The sequence below is a fragment of the Nematostella vectensis genome, chromosome 5 (genome assembly GCF_932526225.1).
Source record: "Nematostella vectensis chromosome 5, jaNemVect1.1, whole genome shotgun sequence".
In the NCBI taxonomy this organism is placed as follows: domain Eukaryota; kingdom Metazoa; phylum Cnidaria; class Anthozoa; order Actiniaria; family Edwardsiidae; genus Nematostella; species Nematostella vectensis.
Window position 1 is genome coordinate 16290861 of NC_064038.1, and position 23846 is coordinate 16314706.

General features: G+C 38.5%; 21 non-coding genes across 21 annotated transcripts; all 21 read left to right on the plus strand.

Annotated features, from left to right (window-relative positions):
• The first annotated feature begins 3887 nt into the window (after positions 1-3887).
• On the plus strand, positions 3888-3959 carry Trnah-gug. Its single transcript has one exon. It is a non-coding gene; the product is annotated as a tRNA-His (tRNA).
• A 1300-nt stretch (positions 3960-5259) lies between these two features.
• Trnah-gug lies at positions 5260-5331 on the plus strand. The gene has a single exon. It is a non-coding gene; the product is annotated as a tRNA-His (tRNA).
• An 806-nt stretch (positions 5332-6137) lies between these two features.
• Positions 6138-6209, plus strand: Trnah-gug. The gene has a single exon. It is a non-coding gene; the product is annotated as a tRNA-His (tRNA).
• Positions 6210-6816: 607 nt separating this feature from the next.
• Positions 6817-6888, plus strand: Trnah-gug. The gene has a single exon. It is a non-coding gene; the product is annotated as a tRNA-His (tRNA).
• Positions 6889-7046: 158 nt separating this feature from the next.
• On the plus strand, positions 7047-7118 carry Trnah-gug. Its single transcript has one exon. It is a non-coding gene; the product is annotated as a tRNA-His (tRNA).
• Positions 7119-7501: 383 nt separating this feature from the next.
• Trnah-gug lies at positions 7502-7573 on the plus strand. Its single transcript has one exon. It is a non-coding gene; the product is annotated as a tRNA-His (tRNA).
• A 347-nt stretch (positions 7574-7920) lies between these two features.
• Trnah-gug lies at positions 7921-7992 on the plus strand. Its single transcript has one exon. It is a non-coding gene; the product is annotated as a tRNA-His (tRNA).
• Positions 7993-8599: 607 nt separating this feature from the next.
• On the plus strand, positions 8600-8671 carry Trnah-gug. The gene has a single exon. It is a non-coding gene; the product is annotated as a tRNA-His (tRNA).
• Positions 8672-9477: 806 nt separating this feature from the next.
• Positions 9478-9549, plus strand: Trnah-gug. The gene has a single exon. It is a non-coding gene; the product is annotated as a tRNA-His (tRNA).
• A 608-nt stretch (positions 9550-10157) lies between these two features.
• Trnah-gug lies at positions 10158-10229 on the plus strand. Its single transcript has one exon. It is a non-coding gene; the product is annotated as a tRNA-His (tRNA).
• A 158-nt stretch (positions 10230-10387) lies between these two features.
• Trnah-gug lies at positions 10388-10459 on the plus strand. Its single transcript has one exon. It is a non-coding gene; the product is annotated as a tRNA-His (tRNA).
• A 383-nt stretch (positions 10460-10842) lies between these two features.
• Positions 10843-10914, plus strand: Trnah-gug. Its single transcript has one exon. It is a non-coding gene; the product is annotated as a tRNA-His (tRNA).
• A 347-nt stretch (positions 10915-11261) lies between these two features.
• Trnah-gug lies at positions 11262-11333 on the plus strand. The gene has a single exon. It is a non-coding gene; the product is annotated as a tRNA-His (tRNA).
• A 607-nt stretch (positions 11334-11940) lies between these two features.
• Trnah-gug lies at positions 11941-12012 on the plus strand. Its single transcript has one exon. It is a non-coding gene; the product is annotated as a tRNA-His (tRNA).
• A 158-nt stretch (positions 12013-12170) lies between these two features.
• On the plus strand, positions 12171-12242 carry Trnah-gug. The gene has a single exon. It is a non-coding gene; the product is annotated as a tRNA-His (tRNA).
• A 383-nt stretch (positions 12243-12625) lies between these two features.
• Trnah-gug lies at positions 12626-12697 on the plus strand. The gene has a single exon. It is a non-coding gene; the product is annotated as a tRNA-His (tRNA).
• Positions 12698-14454: 1757 nt separating this feature from the next.
• Positions 14455-14526, plus strand: Trnah-gug. The gene has a single exon. It is a non-coding gene; the product is annotated as a tRNA-His (tRNA).
• A 3553-nt stretch (positions 14527-18079) lies between these two features.
• Trnah-gug lies at positions 18080-18151 on the plus strand. Its single transcript has one exon. It is a non-coding gene; the product is annotated as a tRNA-His (tRNA).
• Positions 18152-19449: 1298 nt separating this feature from the next.
• Positions 19450-19521, plus strand: Trnah-gug. Its single transcript has one exon. It is a non-coding gene; the product is annotated as a tRNA-His (tRNA).
• A 1058-nt stretch (positions 19522-20579) lies between these two features.
• Trnah-gug lies at positions 20580-20651 on the plus strand. The gene has a single exon. It is a non-coding gene; the product is annotated as a tRNA-His (tRNA).
• A 1978-nt stretch (positions 20652-22629) lies between these two features.
• Positions 22630-22701, plus strand: Trnah-gug. The gene has a single exon. It is a non-coding gene; the product is annotated as a tRNA-His (tRNA).
• Positions 22702-23846: the final 1145 nt, after the last annotated feature.

A 23846-nucleotide genomic window follows, 5' to 3' on the forward strand; every position in this document is an offset into this window, starting at 1 on the left:
CAATCTCGCCATGATCGTATAGTGGTTAATACATTGCGTTGTGGCCGCAATAACCCAGGTTCGAATCCTGGTCACTGCATTTTTTTTTCAACTTTATGGTTTGTCTTAGTGTTGTTCTTTAACCCCTAATACTGAGTATGCACTCGTAAGAGCATAATTAAAAACCTTAGAACTACACAGGAAGCTTCCATTTATTTGTCATTTTTTCTTTATATGAAATCAATATCTCCGTGATCGTATAATGGTTAGTACATTGCGTTGTGGCCGCAATAACCCAGGTTCGAATCCTGGTCACGGCATTTTTTTTTCAACTTTACTTGTTTGTCTTCGTGTTGTTCTGTAAGCCCCGATACTGAGTATGCACTCGTACCTTGTTCAAGAGCATAAGCAAAAATCTTAGAACTCCACAGCAAGCTTCCATTTATTTGTCATTTTTTCTTTATATGAAATCAATCTCGCCGTGATCGTATAGTGGTTAGTACTTTGCGTTGTGGCGGCAATAACCCAGGTTCGAATCCTGGTCAAGGCATTTTTTTTTTCAACTTTACTAGTTTGTCTTCGTGTTGTTTTTTAAGCCCCAATACTGAGTATGAACTCGTACCTTGTTTAATAGCATAAGCAAAAAGCTTAGAACTCCACAGGAAGCTTCCATTTATTTTTAATTTTTTCTTTGTCTGAAGTCAATCTCGCCGTGATCGTATAGTGGTTAGTACATTGCGTTGTGGCCGCAATAACCCAGGTTCGAATCCTGGTCACTGCATTCTTTTTCAACTTTACTTGTTTGTCTTCCTGTTGTTCTGTAAGCCCTGATACTGAGTATGCACTCGTACGTTGTTTAAGAGCATAAGCAAAAATCTTAGAACTCTACAGGAAGCTTCCATTTATTTGTCATTTTTTCTTTATCTGAATTCAATCTCCCCGTGATCGTATAGTGGTTAGTAAATTGCGTTCTGGCCGCAATAATCCAGGTTCGAATCTTGGTCACGGCATTTTTTTTTTCAACTTTACTTGTTTGTCTTCGTGTTGTTCTGTAAGCCCCTATACTGAGTATACACTAGTACCTTGTTCAAGAGCATAAGCAAAAAGCTTAGAACTCCACAGGAAGCTTCCATTTATTTGTCATTTTTTTTATCTGAATTCAATCTCGCAGTGATCGCATAGTGGTTAGTACATTGCGTTGTGGCCGCAATAACCCAGGTTCGAATCCTGGTCACGGCATTTTGTTTTCAACTTTACTTGTTTGTCTTCGTGTTGTTCTGTAAGCCCCGATACTGAGTATGCACTCATACGTTGTTTAACAGCATAAGCAAAAATCTTAGAACTCCACAGCAAGCTTTTATTTATTTGTCATTTTTTCTTTACATGAAAGCAATCTCGCCGTGTCGTATAGTGGTTAGTACATTCGTTGTGTCCCGCAATAACCCAGGTTCGAATCCTGGTCACGGCATTTTTTTTTCAACTTTACTTGTTTGTCTTCGTGTTGTTCTATAAGCCCTAATTCTGAGTCTGCACTCCTATCTTGTTCAAGAGCATAAGCAAAAAGCTTAGAACACCACAGGAAGCTTCCATTTATTTTTAATTTTTTCTTTGTCTGAAGTCAATCTTCCCGTGATCGTATAGTGGTTAGTACATTGCGTTCTGGCCGCAATAATCCAGGTTCGAATCTTGGTCACGGCATTTTTTTTTCAACTTTACTTGTTTGTCTCTGTTTTGTTCGTCAACCCTCAATACTGAGTATGCACTGGTACCTTGTTTAAGAGCATAAGCAATAAGCTTAGAACTCCACAGGAAGCTTCCATTTATTTGTCAATTTTTCTTTATCTGAATTCAATCTCGCCATGATCGTATAGTGGTTAATACATTGCGTTGTGGCCGCAATAACCCAGGTTCGAATCCTGGTCACTGCATTTTTTTTTCAACTTTATGGTTTGTCTTAGTGTTGTTCTTTAACCCCTAATACTGAGTATGCACTCGTAAGAGCATAATTAAAAACCTTAGAACTACACAGGAAGCTTCCATTTATTTGTCATTTTTTCTTTATATGAAATCAATATCTCCGTGATCGTATAATGGTTAGTACATTGCGTTGTGGCCGCAATAACCCAGGTTCGAATCCTGGTCACGGCATTTTTTTTTCAACTTTACTTGTTTGTCTTCGTGTTGTTCTGTAAGCCCCGATACTGAGTATGCACTCGTACCTTGTTCAAGAGCATAAGCAAAAATCTTAGAACTCCACAGCAAGCTTCCATTTATTTGTCATTTTTTCTTTATATGAAATCAATCTCGCCGTGATCGTATAGTGGTTAGTACTTTGCGTTGTGGCGGCAATAACCCAGGTTCGAATCCTGGTCAAGGCATTTTTTTTTTTCAACTTTACTAGTTTGTCTTCGTGTTGTTTTTTAAGCCCCAATACTGAGTATGAACTCGTACCTTGTTTAATAGCATAAGCAAAAAGCTTAGAACTCCACAGGAAGCTTCCATTTATTTTTAATTTTTTCTTTGTCTGAAGTCAATCTCGCCGTGATCGTATAGTGGTTAGTACATTGCGTTGTGGCCGCAATAACCCAGGTTCGAATCCTGGTCACTGCATTCTTTTTCAACTTTACTTGTTTGTCTTCCTGTTGTTCTGTAAGCCCTGATACTGAGTATGCACTCGTACGTTGTTTAAGAGCATAAGCAAAAATCTTAGAACTCCACAGGAAGCTTCCATTTATTTGTCATTTTTTCTTTATCTGAATTCAATCTCCCCGTGATCGTATAGTGGTTAGTACATTGCGTTCTGGCCGCAATAATCCAGGTTCGAATCTTGGTCACGGCATTTTTTTTTTCAACTTTACTTGTTTGTCTTCGTGTTGTTCTGTAAGCCCCTATACTGAGTATACACTAGTACCTTGTTCAAGAGCATAAGCAAAAAGCTTAGAACTCCACAGGAAGCTTCCATTTAATTGTCATTTTTTTTATCTGAATTCAATCTCGCAGTGATCGCATAGTGGTTAGTACATTGCGTTGTGGCCGCAATAACCCAGGTTCGAATCCTGGTCACGGCATTTTGTTTTCAACTTTACTTGTTTGTCTTCGTGTTGTTCTGTAAGCCCCGATAATGAGTATGCACTCGTACGTTGTTTAACAGCATAAGCAAAAATCTTAGAACTCCACAGCAAGCTTTTATTTATTTGTCATTTTTTCTTTACATGAAAGCAATCTGGCCGTGTCGTATAGTGGTTAGTACATTCGTTGTGGCCCGCAATAACCCAGGTTCGAATCCTGGTCACGGCATTTTTTTTATAAACTTTACTTGTTTGTCTTCGTGTTGTTCTATAAGCCCTAATTCTGAGTCTGCACCCCTATCTTGTTCAAGAGCATAAGCAAAAAGCTTAGAACACCACAGGAAGCTTCCATTTATTTGTCATTTTTTCTTTATCTGAATTCAATCTCCCCGTGATCGTATAGTGGTTAGTACATTGCGTTCTGGCCGCAATAATCCAGGTTCGAATCTTGGTCACGGCATTTTTTTTTTCAACTTTACTTGTTTGTCTCTGTTTTGTTCGTCAACCCTCAATACTGAGTATGCACTGGTACCTTGTTTAAGAGCATAAGCAATAAGCTTAGAACTCCACAGGAAGCTTCCATTTATTTGTCAATTTTTCTTTATCTGAATTCAATCTCGCCGTGATCGTATAGTGGTTAATACATTGCGTTGTGGCCGCAATAACCCAGGTTCGAATCCTGGTCACTGCATTTTTTTTTTCAACTTTATGGTTTGTCTTAGTGTTGTTCTTTAACCCCTAATACTGAGTATGCACTCGTAAGAGCATAACCAAAAACCTTAGAACTACACAGGAAGCTTCCATTTATTTGTCATTTTTTCTTTATATGAAATCAATATCGCCGTGATCGTATAATGGTTAGTACATTGCGTTGTGGCCGCAATAACCCAGGTTCGAATCCTGGTCACGGCATTTTTTTTTCAACTTTACTTGTTTGTCTTCGTGTTGTTCTGTAAGCTCCGATACTGAGTATGCACTCGTACCTTGTTCAAGAGCATAAGCAAAAATCTTAGAACTCCACAGCAAGCTTCCATTTATTTGTCATTTTTTCTTTATATGAAATCAATCTCGCCGTGATCGTATAGTGGTTAGTACTTTGCGTTGTGGCCGCAATAACCAAGGTTCGAATCCTGGTCAAGGCATTTTTTTTTTTCAACTTTACTTGTTTGTCTTCGTGTTGTTTTTTAAGCCCCAATACTGAGTATGAACTCGTACCTTGTTTAATAGCATAAGCAAAAAGCTTAGAACTCCACAGGAAGCTTCCATTTATTTTTAATTTTTTCTTTGTCTGAAGTCAATCTCGCCGTGATCGTATAATGGTTAGTACATTGCGTTGTGGCCGCAATAACCCAGGTCCGAATCCTGGTCACGGCATTTTTTTTCAACTTTACTTGTTTGTCTTCGTGTTGTTCTGTAAGCCCCGATAATGAGTATGCACTCGTACGTTGTTTAACAGCATAAGCAAAAATCTTAGAACTCCACAGCAAGCTTTTATTTATTTGTCATTTTTTCTTTACATGAAAGCAATCTGGCCGTGTCGTATAGTGGTTAGTACATTCGTTGTGGCCCGCAATAACCCAGGTTCGAATCCTGGTCACGGCATTTTTTTTATAAACTTTACTTGTTTGTCTTCGTGTTGTTCTATAAGCCCTAATTCTGAGTCTGCACCCCTATCTTGTTCAAGAGCATAAGCAAAAAGCTTAGAACACCACAGGAAGCTTCCATTTATTTGTCATTTTTTCTTTATCTGAATTCAATCTCCCCGTGATCGTATAGTGGTTAGTACATTGCGTTCTGGCCGCAATAATCCAGGTTCGAATCTTGGTCACGGCATTTTTTTTTCAACTTTACTTGTTTGTCTCTGTTTTGTTCGTCAACCCTCAATACTGAGTATGCACTGGTACCTTGTTTAAGAGCATAAGCAATAAGCTTAGAACTCCACAGGAAGCTTCCATTTATTTGTCAATTTTTCTTTATCTGAATTCAATCTCGCCGTGATCGTATAGTGGTTAATACATTGCGTTGTGGCCGCAATAACCCAGGTTCGAATCCTGGTCACTGCATTTTTTTTTTCAACTTTATGGTTTGTCTTAGTGTTGTTCTTTAACCCCTAATACTGAGTATGCACTCGTAAGAGCATAACCAAAAACCTTAGAACTACACAGGAAGCTTCCATTTATTTGTCATTTTTTCTTTATATGAAATCAATATCGCCGTGATCGTATAATGGTTAGTACATTGCGTTGTGGCCGCAATAACCCAGGTTCGAATCCTGGTCACGGCATTTTTTTTTCAACTTTACTTGTTTGTCTTCGTGTTGTTCTGTAAGCTCCGATACTGAGTATGCACTCGTACCTTGTTCAAGAGCATAAGCAAAAATCTTAGAACTCCACAGCAAGCTTCCATTTATTTGTCATTTTTTCTTTATATGAAATCAATCTCGCCGTGATCGTATAGTGGTTAGTACTTTGCGTTGTGGCCGCAATAACCAAGGTTCGAATCCTGGTCAAGGCATTTTTTTTTTTCAACTTTACTTGTTTGTCTTCGTGTTGTTTTTTAAGCCCCAATACTGAGTATGAACTCGTACCTTGTTTAATAGCATAAGCAAAAAGCTTAGAACTCCACAGGAAGCTTCCATTTATTTTTAATTTTTTCTTTGTCTGAAGTCAATCTCGCCGTGATCGTATAATGGTTAGTACATTGCGTTGTGGCCGCAATAACCCAGGTCCGAATCCTGGTCACGGCATTTTTTTTCAACTTTACTTGTTTGTCTTTGTGTTGTTCTGTAAGCCCCGATACTGAGTATGCACTCGTACCTTGTTCAAGAGCATAAGCAAAAATCTTAGAACTCCACAGGAAGCTTCCATTTATTTGTCAATTTTTCTTTATCTGAATTCAATCTCGCCGTGATCGTATAGTGGTTAATACATTGCGTTGTGGCCGCAATAACCCAGGTTCGAATCCTGGTCAAGGCATTTTTTTTTTCAACTTTACTTGTTTGTCTTCGTGTTATAGCATAAGCAAAAAGCTTAGAACTCCACAGGAAGCTTCCATTTATTTTTAATTTTTTCTTTGTCTGAAGTCAATCTCGCCGTGATCGTATAGTGGTTAGTACATTGCGTTGTGGCCGCAATAACCCAGGTTCGAATCCTGGTCACGGCATTTTTTTTCAACTTTACTTATTTGTCTTCCTGTTGTTCTATAAGACCTAATTCTGAGTCTGCACTCGTACGTTGTTTAAGAGCATAAGCAAAAATCTTAGAACTCCACAGGAAGCTTCCATTTATTTGTCATTTTTTCTTTATCTGAATTCAATCTCCCCGTGATCGTATAGTGGTTAGTACATTGCGTTCTGGCCGCAATAATCCAGGTTCGAATCTTGGTCACGGCATTTTTTTTTCAACTTTACTTGTTTGTCTCTGTTTTGTTCGTCAACCCTCAATACTGAGTATGCACTGGTACCTTGTTTAAGAGCATAAGCAATAAGCTTAGAACTCCACAGGAAGCTTCCATTTATTTGTCAATTTTTCTTTATCTGAATTCAATCTCGCCGTGATCGTATAGTGGTTAATACATTGCGTTGTGGCCGCAATAACCCAGGTTCGAATCCTGGTCACTGCATTTTTTTTTCAACTTCATGGTTTGTCTTAGTGTTGTTCTTTAACCCCTAATACTGAGTATGCACTCGTAAGAGCATAACCAAAAACCTTAGAACTACACAGGAAGCTTCCATTTATTTGTCATTTTTTCTTTATATGAAATCAATATAGCCGTGATCGTATAATGGTTAGTACATTGCGTTGTGGCCGCAATAACCCAGGTTCGAATCCTGGTCACGGCATTTTTTTTTCAACTTTACTTGTTTGTCTTCGTGTTGTTCTGTAAGCCCCGATACTGAGTATGCACTCGTACCTTGTTCAAGAGCATAAGCAAAAATCTTAGAACTCCACAGCAAGCTTCCATTTATTTGTCATTTTTTCTTTATATGAAATCAATCTCGCCGTGATCGTATAGTGGTTAGTACTTTGCGTTGTGGCCGCAATAACCCAGGTTCGAATCCTGGTCAAGGCATTTTTTTTTTCAACTTTACTTGTTTGTCTTCGTGTTGTTTTTTAAGCCCCAATACTGAGTATGAACTCGTACCTTGTTTAATAGCATAAGCAAAAAGCTTAGAACTCCACAGGAAGCTTCCATTTATTTTTAATTTTTTCTTTGTCTTAAGTCAATCTCGCCGTGATCGTATAGTGGTTAGTACATTGCGTTGTGGCCGCAATAACCCAGGTTCGAATCCTGGTCACTGAATTTTTTTTCAACTTGTTTGTCTTCCTGTTGTTCTGTAAGCCCCGATACTGAGTATGCACTCGTACGTTGTTTAAGAGCATAAGCAAAAATCTTAGAACTCCACAGGAAGCTTCCATTTATTTGTCATTTTTTCTTTATATGAAATCAATCTCGCCGTGATCGTATAGTGGTTAGTATATTGCGTTGTGGCCGCAATAACCCAGGTTCGAATCCTGGTCACGGCATTTTTTTTTTCAACTTTACTTGTTTGTCTTCGTGTTGTTCTGTAAGCCCCGATACTGAGTATGCACTCGTACCTTGTTCAAGAGCATAAGCAAAAATCTTAGAACTCCACAGGAAGCTTCCATTTATTTGTCAATTTTTCTTTATCTGAATTCAATCTCGCCGTGATCGTATAGTGGTTAATACATTGCGTTGTGGCCGCAATAACCCAGGTTCGAATCCTGGTCAAGGCATTTTTTTTTTTCATTTTTACTTGTTTGTCTTCGTGTTATAGCATAAGCAAAAAGCTTAGAACTCCACAGGAAGCTTCCATTTATTTTTAATTTTTTCTTTGTCTGAAGTCAATCTCGCCGTGATCGTATAGTGGTTAGTACATTGCGTTGTGGCCGCAATAACCCAGGTTCGAATCCTGGTCACGGCATTTTTTTTCAACTTTACTTGTTTGTCTTCCTGTTGTTCTATAAGACCTAATTCTGAGTCTGCACTCGTACGTTGTTTAAGAGCATAAGCAAAAATCTTAGAACTCCACAGGAAGCTTCCATTTATTTGTCATTTTTTCTTTATCTGAATTCAATCTCCCCGTGATCGTATAGTGGTTAGTACATTGCGTTCTGGCCGCAATAATCCAGGTTCGAATCTTGGTCACGGCATTTTTTTTTCAACTTTACTTGTTTGTCTCTGTTTTGTTCGTCAACCCTCAATACTGAGTATGCACTGGTACCTTGTTTAAGAGCATAAGCAATAAGCTTAGAACTCCACAGGAAGCTTCCATTTATTTGTCAATTTTTCTTTATCTGAATTCAATCTCGCCGTGATCGTATAGTGGTTAATACATTGCGTTGTGGCCGCAATAACCCAGGTTCGAATCCTGGTCACTGCATTTTTTTTTCAACTTCATGGTTTGTCTTAGTGTTGTTCTTTAACCCCTAATACTGAGTATGCACTCGTAAGAGCATAACCAAAAACCTTAGAACTACACAGGAAGCTTCCATTTATTTGTCATTTTTTCTTTATATGAAATCAATATAGCCGTGATCGTATAATGGTTAGTACATTGCGTTGTGGCCGCAATAACCCAGGTTCGAATCCTGGTCACGGCATTTTTTTTTCAACTTTACTTGTTTGTCTTCGTGTTGTTCTGTAAGCTCCGATACTGAGTATGCACTCGTACCTTGTTCAAGAGCATAAGCAAAAATCTTAGAACTCCACAGCAAGCTTCCATTTATTTGTCATTTTTTCTTTATATGAAATCAATCTCGCCGTGATCGTATAGTGGTTAGTACTTTGCGTTGTGGCCGCAATAACCAAGGTTCGAATCCTGGTCAAGGCATTTTTTTTTTTCAACTTTACTTGTTTGTCTTCGTGTTGTTTTTTAAGCCCCAATACTGAGTATGAACTCGTACCTTGTTTAATAGCATAAGCAAAAAGCTTAGAACTCCACAGGAAGCTTCCATTTATTTTTAATTTTTTCTTTGTCTGAAGTCAATCTCGCCGTGATCGTATAATGGTTAGTACATTGCGTTGTGGCCGCAATAACCCAGGTCCGAATCCTGGTCACGGCATTTTTTTTCAACTTTACTTGTTTGTCTTTGTGTTGTTCTGTAAGCCCCGATACTGAGTATGCACTCGTACCTTGTTCAAGAGCATAAGCAAAAATCTTAGAACTCCACAGGAAGCTTCCATTTATTTGTCAATTTTTCTTTATCTGAATTCAATCTCGCCGTGATCGTATAGTGGTTAATACATTGCGTTGTGGCCGCAATAACCCAGGTTCGAATCCTGGTCAAGGCATTTTTTTTTTCAACTTTACTTGTTTGTCTTCGTGTTATAGCATAAGCAAAAAGCTTAGAACTCCACAGGAAGCTTCCATTTATTTTTAATTTTTTCTTTGTCTGAAGTCAATCTCGCCGTGATCGTATAGTGGTTAGTACATTGCGTTGTGGCCGCAATAACCCAGGTTCGAATCCTGGTCACGGCATTTTGTTTTCAACTTTACTTGTTTGTCTTCCTGTTGTTCTATAAGACCTAATTCTGAGTCTGCACTCGTACGTTGTTTAAGAGCATAAGCAAAAATCTTAGAACTCCACAGGAAGCTTCCATTTATTTGTCATTTTTTCTTTATCTGAATTCAATCTCCCCGTGATCGTATAGTGGTTAGTACATTGCGTTCTGGCCGCAATAATCCAGGTTCGAATCTTGGTCACGGCATTTTTTTTTCAACTTTACTTGTTTGTCTCTGTTTTGTTCGTCAACCCTCAATACTGAGTATGCACTGGTACCTTGTTTAAGAGCATAAGCAATAAGCTTAGAACTCCACAGGAAGCTTCCATTTATTTGTCAATTTTTCTTTATCTGAATTCAATCTCGCCGTGATCGTATAGTGGTTAATACATTGCGTTGTGGCCGCAATAACCCAGGTTCGAATCCTGGTCACTGCATTTTTTTTTCAACTTCATGGTTTGTCTTAGTGTTGTTCTTTAACCCCTAATACTGAGTATGCACTCGTAAGAGCATAACCAAAAACCTTAGAACTACACAGGAAGCTTCCATTTATTTGTCATTTTTTCTTTATATGAAATCAATATAGCCGTGATCGTATAATGGTTAGTACATTGCGTTGTGGCCGCAATAACCCAGGTTCGAATCCTGGTCACGGCATTTTTTTTTCAACTTTACTTGTTTGTCTTCGTGTTGTTCTGTAAGCCCCGATACTGAGTATGCACTCGTACCTTGTTCAAGAGCATAAGCAAAAATCTTAGAACTCCACAGCAAGCTTCCATTTATTTGTCATTTTTTCTTTATATGAAATCAATCTCGCCGTGATCGTATAGTGGTTAGTACTTTGCGTTGTGGCCGCAATAACCCAGGTTCGAATCCTGGTCAAGGCATTTTTTTTTTCAACTTTACTTGTTTGTCTTCGTGTTGTTTTTTAAGCCCCAATACTGAGTATGAACTCGTACCTTGTTTAATAGCATAAGCAAAAAGCTTAGAACTCCACAGGAAGCTTCCATTTATTTTTAATTTTTTCTTTGTCTTAAGTCAATCTCGCCGTGATCGTATAGTGGTTAGTACATTGCGTTGTGGCCGCAATAACCCAGGTTCGAATCCTGGTCACTGAATTTTTTTTCAACTTGTTTGTCTTCCTGTTGTTCTGTAAGCCCCGATACTGAGTATGCACTCGTACGTTGTTTAAGAGCATAAGCAAAAATCTTAGAACTCCACAGGAAGCTTCCATTTATTTGTCATTTTTTCTTTATATGAAATCAATCTCGCCGTGATCGTATAGTGGTTAGTATATTGCGTTGTGGCCGCAATAACCCAGGTTCGAATCCTGGTCACGGCATTTTTTTTTTCAACTTTACTTGTTTGTCTTCGTGTTGTTCTGTAAGCCCCGATACTGAGTATGCACTCGTACCTTGTTCAAGAGCATAAGCAAAAATCTTAGAACTCCACAGGAAGCTTCCATTTATTTGTCAATTTTTCTTTATCTGAATTCAATCTCGCCGTGATCGTATAGTGGTTAATACATTGCGTTGTGGCCGCAATAACCCAGGTTCGAATCCTGGTCAAGGCATTTTTTTTTTTCATTTTTACTTGTTTGTCTTCGTGTTATAGCATAAGCAAAAAGCTTAGAACTCCACAGGAAGCTTCCATTTATTTTTAATTTTTTCTTTGTCTGAAGTCAATCTCGCCGTGATCGTATAGTGGTTAGTACATTGCGTTGTGGCCGCAATAACCCAGGTTCGAATCCTGGTCACGGCATTTTTTTTCAACTTTACTTGTTTGTCTTCCTGTTGTTCTATAAGACCTAATTCTGAGTCTGCACTCGTACGTTGTTTAAGAGCATAAGCAAAAATCTTAGAACTCCACAGGAAGCTTCCATTTATTTGTCATTTTTTCTTTATCTGAATTCAATCTCCCCGTGATCGTATAGTGGTTAGTACATTGCGTTCTGGCCGCAATAATCCAGGTTCGAATCTTGGTCACGGCATTTTTTTTTCAACTTTACTTGTTTGTCTCTGTTTTGTTCGTCAACCCTCAATACTGAGTATGCACTGGTACCTTGTTTAAGAGCATAAGCAATAAGCTTAGAACTCCACAGGAAGCTTCCATTTATTTGTCAATTTTTCTTTATCTGAATTCAATCTCGCCGTGATCGTATAGTGGTTAATACATTGCGTTGTGGCCGCAATAACCCAGGTTCGAATCCTGGTCACTGCATTTTTTTTTCAACTTCATGGTTTGTCTTAGTGTTGTTCTTTAACCCCTAATACTGAGTATGCACTCGTAAGAGCATAACCAAAAACCTTAGAACTACACAGGAAGCTTCCATTTATTTGTCATTTTTTCTTTATATGAAATCAATATAGCCGTGATCGTATAATGGTTAGTACATTGCGTTGTGGCCGCAATAACCCAGGTTCGAATCCTGGTCACGGCATTTTTTTTTCAACTTTACTTGTTTGTCTTCGTGTTGTTCTGTAAGCCCCGATACTGAGTATGCACTCGTACCTTGTTCAAGAGCATAAGCAAAAATCTTAGAACTCCACAGCAAGCTTCCATTTATTTGTCATTTTTTCTTTATATGAAATCAATCTCGCCGTGATCGTATAGTGGTTAGTACTTTGCGTTGTGGCCGCAATAACCCAGGTTCGAATCCTGGTCAAGGCATTTTTTTTTTCAACTTTACTTGTTTGTCTTCGTGTTGTTTTTTAAGCCCCAATACTGAGTATGAACTCGTACCTTGTTTAATAGCATAAGCAAAAAGCTTAGAACTCCACAGGAAGCTTCCATTTATTTTTAATTTTTTCTTTGTCTTAAGTCAATCTCGCCGTGATCGTATAGTGGTTAGTACATTGCGTTGTGGCCGCAATAACCCAGGTTCGAATCCTGGTCACTGAATTTTTTTTCAACTTGTTTGTCTTCCTGTTGTTCTGTAAGCCCCGATACTGAGTATGCACTCGTACGTTGTTTAAGAGCATAAGCAAAAATCTTAGAACTCCACAGGAAGCTTCCATTTATTTGTCATTTTTTCTTTATATGAAATCAATCTCGCCGTGATCGTATAGTGGTTAGTATATTGCGTTGTGGCCGCAATAACCCAGGTTCGAATCCTGGTCACGGCATTTTTTTTTTCAACTTTACTTGTTTGTCTTCGTGTTGTTTTGTAAGCCCCTATACTGAGTATACACTAGTACCTTGTTCAAGAGCATAAGCAAAAAGCTTAGAACTCCACAGGAAGCTTCCATTTATTTGTCATTTTTTTATCTGAATTCAATCTCGCAGTGATCGCATAGTGGTTAGTACATTGCGTTGTGGCCGCAATAACCCAGGTTCGAATCCTGGTCACGGCATTTTTTTTTTTCAACTTTACTTGTTTGTCTTCGTGTTGTTCTGTAAGCCCCGATACTGAGTATGCACTCGTACGTTGTTTAACAGCATAAGCAAACATCTTAGAACTCCACAGCAAGCTTTTATTTATTTGTCAATTTTTCTTTACATGAAAGCAATCTCGCCGTGTCGTATAGTGGTTAGTACATTCGTTGTGGCCCGCAATAACCCAGGTTCGAATCCTGGTCACGGCATTTTTTTTTTCAACTTTACTTGTTTGTCTTCGTGTTGTTCTATAAGCCTTAATTCTGAGTCTGCACTCCTATCTTGTTCAAGAGCATAAGCAAAAAGCTTAGAACACCACAGGAAGCTTCCATTTATTTGTCATTTTTTCTTTATCTGAATTCAATCTCCCCGTGATCGTATAGTGGTTAGTACATTGCGTTCTGGCGGCAATAATCCAGGTTCGAATCTTGGTCACGGCATTTTTTTTTTAACTTTACTTGTTTGTCTCTGTTTTGTTCGTCAACCCTCAATACTGAGTATGCACTGGTACCTTGTTTAAGAGCATAAGCAATAAGCTTAGAACTCCACAGGAAGCTTCCATTTATTTGTCAATTTTTCTTTATCTGTATTCAATCTCGCCGTGATCGTATAAGGGTTAATACATTGCGTTGTGGCCGCAATAACCCAGGTTCGAATCCTGGTCACGGAATTTTTTTTTCAACTTTATGGTTTGTCTTCGTGTTGTTCTTTAACCCCTAATACTGAGTATGCACTCGTAAGAGCATAACCAAAAACCTTAGAACTACACAGGAAGCTTCCATTTATTTGTCATTTTTTCTTTATATGAAATCAATATCGCCGTGATCGTATAGAGGTTAGTACATTGCGTTGTGGCCGCAATAACCCAGGTTAGAATCCTGGTCACGGCATTTTTTTTTCAATTTTACTTGTTTGTTTTCGTGTTGTTCTATAAGCCCTAATACTGAGTCTGCACCCCTATCTTGTTCAAGAGCATAAGCAAAAAGCTTAGAACTCCACAGCAAGCTTTTATTTATTTGTCATTTTTTCTTTACATGAAAGCAATCTCGCCGTGTCGTATAGTGTTTAGTACATTCGTTGCAGCCCGCAATAACCCAGGTTCGAATCCTGGTCACGGCATTTTTTTTTCAACTTTACTTGTTTGTCTTCGTGTTGTTCTGTAAGCCCCGATACTGAGTATGCACTCGTACCTTGTTCAAGAGCATAAGCAAAAATCTTAGAACTCCACAGCAAGCTTCCATTTATTTGTCATTTTTTCTTTATATGAAATCAATCTCGCCGTGATCGTATAGTGGTTAGTACATTGCGTTGTGGTTGAAATAACCCAGGTTCGAATCCTGGTCACTGAATTTTTTTTTCAACTTTACTTGTTTGTCTTCCTGTTGTTCTGTAAGCCCCGATACTGAGTATGCACTCGTACGTTGTTTAAGAGCATAAGCAAAAATCTTAGAACTCCACAGGAAGCTTCCATTTATTTGTCATTTTTTCTTTATATGAAATCAATCTCGCCGTGATCGTATAGTGGTTAGTATATTGCGTTGTGGCCGCAATAACCCAGGTTCGAATCCTGGTCACGGCATTTTTTTTTTCAACTTTACTTGTTTGTCTTCGTGTTGTTCTGTAAGCCCCTATACTGAGTATACACTAGTACCTTGTTCAAGAGCATAAGCAAAAAGATTAGAACTCCACAGGAAGCTTCCATTTATTTGTCATTTTTTCTTTATATGAAATCAATCTCGCCGTGATCGTATAGTGGTTAGTATATTGCGTTGTGGCCGCAATAACCCAGGTTAGCATCCTGGTCACGGCATTTTTTTTTCAACTTTACTAGTTTGTCTTCGTGTTGTTCTGTAAGCCCCTATACTGAGTATACACTAGTACCTTGTTCAAGAGCATAAGCAAAAAGCTTAGAACTCCACAGGAAGCTTCCATTTATTTGTCATTTTTTTTATCTGAATTCAATCTCGCAGTGATCGCATAGTGGTTAGTACATTGCGTTGTGGCCGCAATAACCCAGGTTCGAATCCTGGTCACGGCATTTTTTTTTCAACTTTACTTGTTTGTCTTCGTGTTGTTCTGTAAGCCCCGATACTGAGTATGCACTCGTACGTTGTTTAACAGCATAAGCAAAAATCTTAGAACTCCACAGCAAGCTTTTATTTATTTGTCATTTTTTCTTTACATGAAAGCAATCTCGCCGTGTCGTATAGTGGTTAGTACATTCGTTGTGGCCCGCAATAACCCAGGTTCGAATCATGGTCACGGCATTTTTTTTTCAACTTTACTTGTTTGTCTTCGTGTTGTTCTATAAGCCCTAATTCTGAGTCTGCACTCCTATCTTGTTCAAGAGCATAAGCAAAAAGCTTAGAACACCACAGGAAGCTTCCATTTATTTGTCATTTTTTCTTTATCTGAATTCAATCTCCCCGTGATCGTATAGTGGTTAGTACATTGCGTTCTGGCCGCAATAATCCAGGTTCGAATCTTGGTCACGGCATTTTTTTTTCAACTTTACTTGTTTGTCTCTGTTTTGTTCGTCAACCCTCAATACTGAGTATGCACTGGTACCTTGTTTAAGAGCATAAGCAATAAGCTTAGAACTCCACAGGAAGCTTCCATTTATTTGTCAATTTTTCTTTATCTGAATTCAATCTCGCAGTGATCGTATAGTGGTTAATACATTGCGTTGTGGCCGCAATAACCCAGGTTCGAATCCTGGTCACGGAATTTTTTTTTCAACTTTATGGTTTGTCTTCGTGTTGTTCTTTAACCCCTAATACTGAGTATGCACTCGTAAGAGCATAACCAAAAACCTTAGAACTACACAGGAAGCTTCCATTTATTTGTCATTTTTTCTTTATATAAAATCAATATCGCCGTGATCGTATAGAGGTTAGTACATTGAGTTGTGGCCGCAATAACCCAGGTTCGAATCCTGGTCACGGAATTTTTTTTTCAACTTTATGGTTTGTCTTCGTGTTGTTCTTTAACCCCTAATACTGAGTATGCACTCGTAAGAGCATAACCAAAAACCTTAGAACTACACAGGAAGCTTCCATTTATTTGTCATTTTTTCTTTATATGAAATCAATATCGCCGTGATCGTATAGAGGTTAGTACATTGCGTTGTGGCCGCAATAACCCAGGTTAGAATCCTGGTCACGGCATTTTTTTTTCAACTTTACTTGTTTGTTTTCGTGTTGTTCTATAAGCCCTAATACTGAGTCTGCACACCTATCTTGTTCAAGAGCATAAGCAAAAAGCTTAGAACTCCACAGCAAGCTTTTATTTATTTGTCATTTTTTCTTTACATGAAAGCAATCTCGCCGTGTCGTATAGTGTTTAGTACATTCGTTGTAGCCCGCAATAACCCAGGTTCGAATCCTGGTCACGGCATTTTTTTTTCAACTTTACTTGTTTGTCTTCGTGTTGTTCGATAAGCACTAATTCTGAGTCTGCACTCCTATCTTGTTCAAGAGCATAAGCAAAAAGCTTAGAACACCACAGGAAGCTTCCATTTATTTGTCATTTTTTCTTTATCTGAAATCAATCTCGCCGTGATCGTATAGTGGTTAGTACTTTGCGTTGTGGCCGCAATAACCCAGGTTCGAATCCTGGTCACTGCATTTTTTTTTCAACTTTACTTGTTTGTCTTCGTGTTGTTCTGTAAGCCCCAATACTGAGTATGCACTCGTACCTTGTTCAAGAGCATAAGCAAAAAGCATAGAACTTCACAGGAAGCTTCCATTTATTTGTCATTTTTTTTTTATCTGAAGTCAATCTCGCCCTGATCGTATAGTGGTTAGTACATTACGATGTGGCCGCAATAACCCAGGTTCGAATCCTGGTCACTGCATTTTTTTTTTCAACTTTACGTGTTGTTCTGTAAGCCCCGATACTGAGTATGCACTCGTACCATGTTCAAGAGCATAAGCAAAAAGCATAGAACTTCACAGGAAGCTTCCATTTTTTTGTCATTTTTTCTTTATCTGAATTCAATCTCCCCGTGATCGTATAGTGGTTAGTACATTGCGTTATGGCCACAATAATCCAGGTTTGAATCCTGGTCACGGCATTTTTTTCAACTTCACTTGTTTGTCTTTGTGTTGTTCGTTAACCCTCAATACTGAGTAAGCACTGGTACCTTGTTTAAGAGCATAATCAAAAAGCTTAGAACTCCACAGGAACCTTCCATTTATTTGTCAATTTTTCTTTTCTGAATTCAATCTCACCGTTATCGTATAGTGGTTAGTACATTGCGTTGTGACCGCAATAACCCAGGTTCGAATCCTGGTCACGGCATTTTTTTTCAACTTTACTTGTTTGTCTTCGTGTTGTTCTTTAACACCCAATACTGAGTATGCACTCGTACCTTATTTAAGAGAATAAGCAAAAAGCCTAGAACTCCACAGGAAGCTTCCATTTATTTGTCATTTTGTCTTTATCTGAATTCAATCTCGCCGTGATAGTATAGTGGTTAGTACATTGCGATGTGGCCGCAATAACCCAGGTCCGAATCCTGGTTACGGCATTTTTTTTTCAATATCACTTGTTTGTCTTCGTGTTGTTCTGTAAGCCCTGATACTGAGTATGCACTCGTACGTTGTTTAAGAGCATAAGCAAAGTACTCCACAGCAAGCTTTCATTTATTTGTCATTTTTTTCTTTTTATGAAATCAATCCCGGCGTGATCGTATAGTGGTTAATACATTGCGTTCTGGCCGCAATAATCCAGGTTCGAATCTTGGTCACGGCACTTTTTTTTCAACTTTACTTGTTTGTCTCTGTTTTGTTCGTCAACCCTCAATACTGAGTATGCACTGGTACCTTGTTTAAGAGCATAAGCAATAAGCTTAGAACTCCACAGGAAGCTTCCATTTATTTGTCAATTTTTCTTTATCTGAATTCAATCTCGCCGTGATCGTATAGTGGTTAATACATTGCGTTGTTGCCGCAATAACCCAGGTTCGAATCCTGGTCACTGCATTTTTTTTCAACTTTATGGTTTGTCTTCGTGTTGTTCTTTAACCCCTAATACTGAGTATGCACTCGTAAGAGCATAACCAAAAACCTTAGAACTACACAGGAAGCTTCCATTTATTTGTCATTTTTTCTTTATATGAAATCAATATCGCCGTGATCGTATAGTGGTTAGTACATTGCGTTGTGGCCGCAATAACCCAGGTTCGAATCCTGGTCACGGCATTTTTTTTTCAACGTTACTTGTTTGTCTTCGTGTTGTTCTATAAGCCCTAATTCTGAGTCTGCACTCCTATCTTGTTCAAGAGCATAAGCAAAAAGCTTAGAACACCATAGGAAGCTTCCATTTATTTGTCATTTTTTCTTTATCTGAATTCAATCTCGCCGTGATCGTATAGTGGTTAGTACATTTCGTTCTGGCCGCAATAATCCAGGTTCGAATCTTGGTCACGGCATTTTTTTTTTCAACTTTACTTGTTTGTCTCTGTTTTGTTCGTCAACCCTCAATACTGAGTATGCACTGGTACCTTGTTTAAGAGCATAAGCAATAAGCTTAAAACTCCACAGGAAGCTTCCATTTATTTGTCAATTTTTCTTTATCTGAATTCAATCTCGCCGTGATCGTATAGTGGTTAATACATTGCGTTGTGGCCGCAATAACCCAGGTTCGAATCCTGGTCACTGCATTTTTTTTTCAACTTTATGGTTTGTCTTCGTGTTGTTCTTTAACCCCTAATACTGAGTATGCACTCGTAAGAGCATAACCAAAAACCTTAGAACTACACAGGAAGCTTCCATTTATTTGTCATTTTTTCTTTATATGAAATCAATATCGCCGTGATCGTATAATGGTTAGTACATTGCGTTGTGGCCGCAATAACCCAGGTCCGAATCCTGGTCACGGCATTTTTTTTTCAACTTTACTTGTTTGTCTTCGTGTTGTTCTGTAAGCCCCGATACTGAGTATGCACTCGTACCTTGTTTAATAGCATAAGCAAAAAGCTTAGAACTGCACAGGAAGCTTCCATTTATTTTTAATTTTTTCTTTGTCTGAAGTCAATCTCGCCGTGATCGTATAGTGGTTAGTACATTGCGTTGTGGCCGCAATAACCCAGGTTCGAATCCTGGTCACTGCATTTTTTTTTCAACTTTACTTGTTTGTCTTCGTGTTGTTCTATAAGCCCTAATACTGAGTATGCACTCCCATCATGTTCAAAAGCATAAGCACAAAGCTTAGAACTTCACAGGAAGCTTCCATTTATTTGTCATTTTTTCTTTATATGAAATCAATCTCGCCGTGATCGTATAGTGGTTAGTACATTGCGTTGTGGCCGCAATAACCCAGGTTCGAATCCTGGTCACTGCATTTTTTTTCAACTTTACTTGTTTGTCTTCCTGTTGTTCTGTAAGCCCCGATACTGAGTATGCACTCGTACGTTGTTTAAGAGCATAAGCAAAAATCTTAGAACTCCACAGGAAGCTTCCATTTATTTGTCATTTTTTCTTTATATGAAATCAATCTCGCCGTGATCGTATAGTGGTTAGTATATTGCGTTGTGGCCGCAATAACCCAGGTTCGAATCCTGGTCACGGCATTTTTTTTGCAACTTTACTTGTTTGTCTTCGTGTTGTTCTGTAAGCCCCTATACTGAGTATACACTAGTACCTTGTTCAAGAGCATAACCAAAAAGCTTAGAACTCCACAGGAAGCTTCCATTTATTTGTCATTTTTTCTTTATCTAAATTCAATCTCCCCGTGATCGTATAGTGGTTAGTACATTGCGTTCTGGCCGCAATAATCCAGGTTCGAATCTTGGTCACGGCACTTTTTTTTCAACTTTACTTGTTTGTCTTCGTGTTGTTCTGTAAGCCCCGATACTGAGTATGCACTCGTAACAGCATCAGCAAAAATCTTAGAACTCCACATCAAGCTTTTATTTATTTGTCAATTTTTCTTTACGTGAAAGCAATCTCGCCTTGTCGTATAGTGGTTAATACATTGCGTTGTGGCCGCAATAACCCAGGTTCGAATCCTGGTCACGGAATTTTTTTTTCAACTTTATGGTTTGTCTTCGTGTTGTTCTTTAACCCCTAATACTGAGTATGCACTCGTAAGAGCATAACCAAAAAGCTTAGAACTGCACAGGAAGCTTCCATTTATTTTTAATTTTGTCTTTGTCTGAAGTCAATCTCGCCGTGATCGTATAGTGGTTAGTACATTGCGTTGTGGCCGCAATAACCCAGGTTCAAATCCTGGTCACTGCATTTTTTTTTTCAACTTTACTTGTTTGTCTTCGTGTTGTTCTATAAGCCCTAATACTGAGTATGCACTCCCATCATGTTCAAAAGCATAAGCACAAAGCTTAGAACTTCACAGGAAGCTTCCATTTATTTGTCATTTTTTCTTTATATGAAATCAATCTCGCCGTGATCGTATAGTGGTTAGTACATTGCGTTGTGGCCGCAATAACCCAGGTTCGAATCCTGGTCACTGCATTTTTTTTCAACTTTACTTGTTTGTCTTCCTGTTGTTCTGTAAGCCCCGATACTGAGTATGCACTCGTACGTTGTTTAAGAGCATAAGCAAAAATCTTAGAACTCCACAGGAAGCTTCCATTTATTTGTCATTTTTTCTTTATATGAAATCAATCTCGCCGTGATCGTATAGTGGTTAGTATATTGCGTTGTGGCCGCAATAACCCAGGTTCGAATCCTGGTCACGGCATTTTTTTTTTCAACTTTACTTGTTTGTCTTCGTGTTGTTCTATAAGCCCCTATACTGAGTATACACTAGTACCTTGTTCAAGAGCATAAGCAAAAAGCTTAGAACTCCACAGGAAGCTTCCATTTATTTGTCATTTTTTCTTTATCTGAATTCAATCTCCCCGTGATCGTATAGTGGTTAGTACATTGCGTTCTGGCCGCAATAATCCAGGTTCGAATCTTGGTCACGGCACTTTTTTTTCAACTTTACTTGTTTGTCTTCGTGTTGTTCTGTAAGCCCCGATACTGAGTATGCACTCGTACGTTGTTTAACAGCATAAGCAAAAATCTTAGAACTCCACAGCAAGCTTTTATTTATTTGTCAATTTTTCTTTACGTGAAAGCAATCTCGCCGTGTCGTATAGTGGTTAATACATTGCGTTGTGGCCGCAATAACCCAGGTTCGAATCCTGGTCACGGCATTTTTTTTTTCAACTTTACTTGTTTGTCTTCGTGTTGTTCTATAAGCCCCTATACTGAGTATACACTAGTACCTTGTTCAAGAGCATAAGCAAAAAGCTTAGAACTCCACAGGAAGCTTCCATTTATTTGTCATTTTTTCTTTATCTGAATTCAATCTCCCCGTGATCGTATAGTGGTTAGTACATTGCGTTCTGGCCGCAATAATCCAGGTTCGAATCTTGGTCACGGCACTTTTTTTTCAACTTTACTTGTTTGTCTTCGTGTTGTTCTGTAAGCCCCGATACTGAGTATGCACTCGTACGTTGTTTAACAGCATAAGCAAAAATCTTAGAACTCCACAGCAAGCTTTTATTTATTTGTCAATTTTTCTTTACGTGAAAGCAATCTCGCCGTGTCGTATAGTGGTTAATACATTGCGTTGTGGCCGCAATAACCCAGGTTCGAATCCTGGTCACGGAATTTTTTTTTCAACTTTATGGTTTGTCTTCGTGTTGTTCTTTAACCCCTAATACTGAGTATGGACTCGTAAGAGCATAACCAAAAACCTTAGAACTCCACAGCAAGCTTTTATTTATTTCTCATTTTTTCTTTATATGAAATCAATATCGCCGTGATCGTATAGTGGTTAGTACATTCGTTGTGGCCCGCAATAACCCAGGTTCGAATCCTGGTCACGGCATTTTTTTTTCAACTTTACTTGTTTGTCTTCGTGTTGTTCTATAAGCCCTAATTCTGAGTCTGCACTCCTATCTTGTTCAAGAGCATAAGCAAAAAGCTTAGAACACCACAGGAAGCTTCCATTTATTTGTCATTTTTTCTTTATCTGAATTCAATCTCCCCGTGATCGTATAGTGGTTAGTACATTGCGTTCTGGCCGCAATAATCCAGGTTCGAATCTTGGTCACGGCACTTTTTTTTCAACTTTACTTGTTTGTCTTCGTGTTGTTCTTTAACCCCTAATACTGAGTATGCACTCGTAAGAGCAAAACCAAAAACCTTAGAACTCCACAGCAAGCTTCCATTTCTTTGTCATTTTTTCTTTATATGAAATCAATCTCGCCGTGATCGTATAGTGGTTAGAACTTTGCGTTGTGGCCGCAATAACCCAGGTTCGAATCCTGGTCAAGGCATTTTTTTTATCAACTTTACTTGTTTGTCTTCGTGTTGTTTTTTAAGCCCCAATACTGAGTATGAACTCGTACCTTGTTTAATAGCATAAGCAAAAAGCTTAGAACTTCACAGGAAGCTTACATTTATTTTTAATTTTTTCTTTGTCTGAAGTCAATCTCGCCGTGATCGTATAGCGGTTAGTACATTGCGTTGTGGCCGCAATAACCCAGGTTCGAATCCTGGTCACTGCATTTTTTTCAACTTTACTTGTTTGTCTTCCTGTTGTTCTGTAAGCCCCGATACTGAGTATGAACTCGTACGTTGTTTAAGAGCATAAGCAAAAATCTTAGAACTCCACAGGAAGCTTCCATTTATTTGTCATTTTTTCTATATATGAAATCAATCTCGCCGTGATCGTATAGTGGTTAGTATATTGCGTTGTGTCCGCAATAACCCAGGTTCGAATCCTGGTCACGGCATTTTTTTTGCAACTTTACTTGTTTGTCTTCGTGTTGTTCTGTAAGCCCCTATACTGAGTATACACTAGTACCTTGTTCAAGAGCATAAGCAAAAAGCTTAGAACTCCACAGGAAGTTTCCATTTATTTGTCATTTTTTTTATCTGAATTCAATCTCGCAGTGATCGCATAGTGGTTAGTACATTGCGTTGTGGCCGCAATAACCCAGGTTCGAATCCTGGTCACGGCATTTTTTTTTCAACTTTACTTGTTTGTCTTCGTGTTGTTCTGTAAGCCCCGATACTGAGTATGCACTCGTACGTTGTTTAACAGCATAAGCAAAAATCTTAGAACTCCACAGCAAGCTTTTATTTATTTGTCATTTTTTCTTTACATGAAAGCAATCTCGCCGTGTCGTATTGTGGTTAGTACATTCATTGTGGCCCGCAATAACCCAGGTTCGAATCATGGTCACGGCATTTTTTTTTCAACTTTACTTGTTTGTCTTCGTGTTGTTCTATAATCCCTAATTCTGAGTCTGCACTCCTATCTTGTTCAAGAGCATAAGCAAAAAGCTTAGAACACCACAGGAAGCTTCCATTTATTTGTCATTTTTTCTTTATCTGAATTCAATCTCCCCGTGATCGTATAGTGGTTAGTACATTGCGTTCTGGCCGCAATAATCCAGGTTCGAATCTTGGTCACGGCATTTTTGTTTCAACTTTACTTGTTTGTCTCTGTTTTGTTCGTCAACCCTCAATACTGAGTATGCACTGGTACCTTGTTTAAGAGCATAAGCAATAAGCTTAGAACTCCACAGGAAGCTTCCATTTATTTGTCAATTTTTCTTTATCTGAATTCAATCTCGCCATGATCGTATAGTGGTTAATACATTGCGTTGTGGCCGCAATAACCCAGGTTCGAATCCTGGTCACTGCATTTTTTTTTCAACTTTATGGTTTGTCTTAGTGTTGTTCTTTAACCCCTAATACTGAGTATGCACTCGTAAAAGCATAACCAAAAACCTTAGAACTACACAGGAAGCTTCCATTTATTTGTCATTTTTTCTTTATATGAAATCAATATCGCCGAGATCGTATAATGGTTAGTACATTGCGTTGTGGCCGCAATAACCCAGGTTCGAATCCTGGTCACGGCATTTTTTTT